Here is a 6,004-nt window from a genome sequence, read left to right on the forward strand (position 1 = left end):
TTGAGGATAATATCACAACAAACATGTGAAGAGAAATATACCTTCACCCATTTTTCTTTTGGAGTAACACCGAGTAGGTATTGATGTGCTTGGGGATATATAATCCGCAATGCATCCATCCGATCCACATACTGTTCGTGGGTTGTACTCGACGCAAGCTCCCACAATATTTCCTTAAAATTCTCCCCGATGAATCTCTTCTTTAAGTTGTTGTATATGTGCTGAACACAGAAGCGATGCTCGCTCTGTGCGAAATCCTTAAGGATGACTTTTGCAAGACCCTTCCAAAATTCATGTAACACAACACTCATATTAGCACATGTATAAGCCACAACACAAACACAAAATCTATAATCACAATCGAACTATTAATCTATAGGTCATCAAATCACAACTAAAGTATTATTATCTAAAAATCGCAATTACAATATACACTTTTTACTGAAATCACATTACTCGTACCTTTTGCTGATCAGACATGAAGACATATCTTGGGGCATTCTCATGATGTGAAGGTACTCTGGTAGGTAGCCGAGGAACCATTTCCACTGAGCATAGCTCTCAGCCTCAGTCACCGCCCACGCAATAGGCCACCAACCATTGTTTGGGTCAATTCTCATGGCCGTCATAAATTGGCCTCTGTACATACCTCTCAAGAAACAAGCATCCAAGAAGATAATTGGACGGCAAAAATGCATCCAACAATTTTTCAAAGGCCCGAGGCAACAATAAAACCTCAAGAATCTCGGGCCTACAGCTTTAAGATCCCTGAAGTTCTCGTAGTGTATATGCACACTCGAATCAAGGTGTGTCCATTCCAATTCAGCTTTGTAGTCGAACAGTCTCCGGTATTGGAGGCCCGCCTTGCCAAAGATACCTTCTAATGCACTGTCTCTTGCACGATATGCCTTCATCCTACTAACTTTCAGCCCGAACTCCTCATTCACACACTGTCGTATAACTGCCAATGGAATGTGAGAATTTGCTTTGATTTTCTCCATGTAACGCTCAGCTAGCCACTTGGACGTGAGCCATCTCTGATCCAACACTTGCGAGCACGTGTGAGCATGATCTCTCTGCATATTCACTACTACAAAATCGGTATTGTTGTGAGTTTCGATCTTCCTTGTATACACATACCATTCGCATGCCTTGCCTTTACAAATGGCACGAAGTCTCTTGCCATCATTTTGGGATACATGTACACGTCGTCTGGTCATTATCGCGTACTGACGAATGACCTGATAGAAGAAATCTCGATCCTTAAAAAAATCACCAGGCTTCCAAGCTGGAAGCTCATTGGTCAGCTTGAATGGGGTGTACTTGATACCCTTTCTATGCAACCCTTCCAAATCCTCTAGATCTTGTAGCTCATCCACTGTTTTTTGCTCGTATAGTGGGCTTGTATCCGACGAGTTCCTTTTTTCCAGACTTTCGCCTATTCTTGGACCCTCCGCTGCCTTCACCAGTCTGCTGTCCAGACCCTTGTGGTTCAGTCTCCGGCTCCGCACTCCACTGTTGTCCTGATTCCTGTTCCTATTGTTGTTGTTGCCGACATAACGACTCGTAGTATGAGGTAAACATCTGTTCATCTCGACACATGTTGGCCAAAGAGATAAAATGGCCGACCTCATCAGCATCATCATCTTCAATATTTCCCTCATTATGAAGATGACATCCGTCGGAAACATACTCGAAAGAAGGACAATAAACATCATCTTGGACAACTTGTTGGGGTACTTCTCCTACAACTGGTATGAGTTCTTCAGACGCTGCATCAGTTGGAGCTGACTCTTGCACATGGGTGTCAGCTTCGGACATGAACAATTCATGGGTAATGTCCTCAACGATCGGAAAGAATTCGTTGGGTAATGACTCTTTGTCGTAGTAGCCGCCACTTTGAGGAAATCCTGTAGATGTGTATCCTCAACAATGGGCATCAAAGGGCTGCCTATTAAAATCTTCCTATCATACTTCAACTTTAACACCATACTCGAGAGGTTTATGAGCTGTAAATGGTTTATGTTACAGAAATCGAAGAATGTCAAATACACACCAACATACTTTTTCTCATCTTTGGCAAAGAAGAATGAACCTGCATGATGGAAAGCAACTGAAAACTTTTCATGTTCTTCCCCTGTTAAGGAACAATAATCGGACAATCAAAAATCAAACCAAAACATCCAACAAATATTCACAAAAATTCAATTTCCGGAGCCCTAAATCACAAACTGTGGATTAAAAATCAATTTCCGGGGGACCAAAAAATATTCACAAAAAAATCAATTTCCTAAACCCTAAATCACAAACTGAGGATTAAAAACATAACCTACTATATTCATCTTCTGGGACGAAAAATCCAGCCGAGGATCTCAGATATCCTAGGTTTCTTCTTCCACATCTATGACCTCCGGTGCATGTCTCGGTGGTGGTCTCCGTGGTGGTGGCGATGGCTGGGGTGTGGGTTCCTTTTACAACGAGACGAATTTCGTGATGACGATGCGCTTGAGGATCCAGCGCGCTTCTGTTATGGCGTCATTCATGCAAGAGAGATTTTTAAGAGGGGAGTAGATAGAATGAAGAGTGAAATAAGTTTGTGAAATTTTTAGGCGGTGTGGGAGAGTGGAGAGTGAACTACCTTTTTTGTGAAATTTTTAGGCGGGGTGGGAGAGACTGAAGACTGAAAATACTGGTTGTGAAATTTTTAAAATTTATTTGATAAATAATAAATTGAGTATTGTATACGTGGCGTGTATATGTGGTATAACTGCATACAAACTGCCGCTGACGCACAGACGTCAAACCTGATGGCTGACGCACAGACGTCAAATCTCGACAGGTTGCAGGCTGCCACTGCCACATGCAGGCCGCCACTGCAGATTTCCATTTGATATGACCATAATGCTCTTTTAGGGCTGAAGGGTCTTTTAGTTAGAAAAAACATGATATGTGATTATGTTTAAGGTCAGAGTCTTGTGGCGATATTTTTTTTTGTCAGTGGCCTGCAGTGTCACAAATGGAAACGCCAGAGATTTTTTATGTAGTTCACTCAAATAAATATAACTGAATTTGCGAAAATTATGGATTATATATTGTTATACAGCATTTATTATTCTATCTTACCCAAAAGAGTGAACTGCACAAAAGGTCCCTAACTTTTTGCCTTGTAACAGCAGAGACCCATAACATTTAAAAATCCCATCACAGGTATCTAACAAAATATATAATCACAAACCTTGTGTTTTTTACCATTTTCCGGATGAAAATGCCCAAATGGGCTGAAGGGCAGTTTAGTCTCTTTATCTACCAAACCTGCATTTCTGCACACCCTATGCTGCACATCTAGTCTGCTGTGTAAGAGATGTCTCTTCAAACATAATAGACTCTATTTTTCCATTCTCCTATTTTCTTTCATCTTTCCCTCTAAGATATTTTGAATAGAATTCGTCACTCCATCCAACCCTAAAAAAAACACGAGCTTAGAACTTCAACAACTAATCAGTTCATTTCTAAACAAAAGCAAAGCCAGCAAGCAGAAATCAAAAGAGAGAGGAGCATTACGAATGCCAGGGGCGCTACCGTTGCCACCGCCAATTGCGGTGGCGCCTCTGAACAAAATGAGGCGGGGACCGTGGGTTTTTGTCGCCGCGACGGCTGTGAGCGTGTGACCACAGCGGGGACTCGACGCGTCTTCATCGGTGTCCTAATAGCTCTCCAAATGTCGATATTCCGGCGCCGGATGCAGCCACGGCTTCGATCCCATCCACAAATCGAATCAATCAACTCAGCAGAAAAGTTTCATTTTTTTCCCTTTTTAATTTTGTTTTAAGTGATGGACATATCTGGATTTCACAAATATTGCAAAGACAACTTCATGACTACTTCAAATGAATTGAGTACATCTACTTTCCAATTTGATTCAGAAAATGTTGGATATATGTAATTGATGTGAACAAAAACACACGTTCATTAATCGTGCAAAAAATATCTCAATCTATAATGTTTTGGTATTAAGTTCGTTGTTCCATATTTCCCTAATTGGCAACTCACAATAATCAGTCCACGTACATAGGCACATAGATTCATCGAATATTCAATTATCATAAGAATGGACAATAGATTAATTATTAGAGGAAATTTTACAGCAGCTGTTCTTTGAGTATTAAAATTATAAGAAAAGATCACTAATTGGTAAGAGGGGGAAGTAATTAAATATTTACTCATACCTAATAAGAAGAAGCGTCTGGGAAGAGAAAAGAGAGGACAAAAGACATGATGTTTCTGTCACATCAATTAGGATTGACGTCTCATCCACAGTACATGCAGCAGGTGGGATGCAGTGGCGGCTCACAAAAGGTCGAGTTTGCCTTTTCAAGCCCTGAGGGTGTTATGGTCCGAAAAAACAAGGTTTGTGATTATATATTTTTTAGATACTTGTGATGAGATTTTTAAATGTTAGGGGTCTCTGCTATTATAAGGCGAAAAGTTAGGGACCTTTTGTGCAGTTCACTCTACCCAAAATTCAGTTGTTCTATTTAAAAATACAAAGAATATCAATAAAATATATGAAATTATTAAAATACCAATATTTTCTAAAATTGTTGGGCCGAGGGGCCAATTATAAGTAGAATAAACATAACTATAACTGAGTTTGGTAAAATTAATTATCTAGTATTTTAATTAATACACCATAATTCTTCCATTGCTCGAAGGTAATCTCCTCTCCTCTAATCTGTTTTTACAATAATGAGTTCGCACATCTATACGCTTCAATTAATACTATCACATCTATACGCTTCAATTAATACTATCTGTTTTCTAAATTCTCATTTTGAATTAGAATTAGAGAAACGAGGTTTTTGTTTTTGATATAAATATTTTTTGTTATCTGTATTTTTTTAGCTTATCTTAATCATGATATTTTTGGATATAAAGGGTTTCCAATTTTGTTAGATAATCCGATTAGGAGACAGGGTCCTGGTCATTATAGGAATTCCTAAATTAGCTCATAAATCCCTATACAAGGCACCTATTTCAATTTGATGTAGAGAAAGAGAAATTCTGATATGCTTCTATCTCTAGGTCGACAATCTCCATCAAAAAATGAAGCAAGATGTGTTTAGATATACCTATCATCAGTGTTGGAAAGAAATCAATTAGAATCATGTATTTAAGGAGAATTACCATGTGATTAGGAAATTAATTGGAAAGGATCCTTACCATGTTTAGCTATTGTTGAACCTATTTAAAGGGGTATAAATTAGAATGTAAATCATAAGAGTGAATGAAGAAAATCTCTTCCTTTTATCATGGCATCAGAGCAAAGACTCAAAAAAATTCATCATAGCCTAAAATACCAAAATCTCGGCCAAACGGCTTCAACCTACATCACAGAATGTCAGACGACGAAGAAAAACCAAACCTCGACGACTCGAGGTTAAAGATGAGTAAAAACGTTACTCTAGCAGTCAGACTCAAAGGAACAAACTACCCACTTTGGAAGAAACTAATGAGAATCGCGATTGTCGGCAGACGGGCAAACCGGCATATCACGGGTGTGCCAACACCACCGGAACCAGGGGAAAAAGGCTACACCGAATGGGAGGAATCCGACATGATTGTTTTTTCATGGATCCTCGACAATATCGATACGGATATTGTCATGGATTTTGCTCACCACCACACTGCACAGGCTCTTTGGGAGAGCCTATCTGTCACCTTCGAGAGCGTCTCGGATCCGTACCTGCTCTACGACCTAGAGGAAAAAGCGGGAAAAATGATCCAGGGAGAACATGGGCTCGAGACGTACTGGCGCCATCTACATGGGCTCTGGATCGAGATTGATCGATGCCAAAAATGCCCAATCGATTGTTGTGATAAGGGCGTCGGCCAGTTCAGAAATTATGGAGGGACGAAGCATTTGTTCAAGTTCCTAACGGGACTAAACGAACGGTATGATAGGATTCGACGGGACATTCTAAAAGAATGCCCACTGCCCTCAGCC

The sequence above is a fragment of the Salvia splendens genome, chromosome 1, assembly GCF_004379255.2.
Source record: "Salvia splendens isolate huo1 chromosome 1, SspV2, whole genome shotgun sequence".
Classification (NCBI taxonomy): Eukaryota; Viridiplantae; Streptophyta; class Magnoliopsida; order Lamiales; family Lamiaceae; genus Salvia; species Salvia splendens.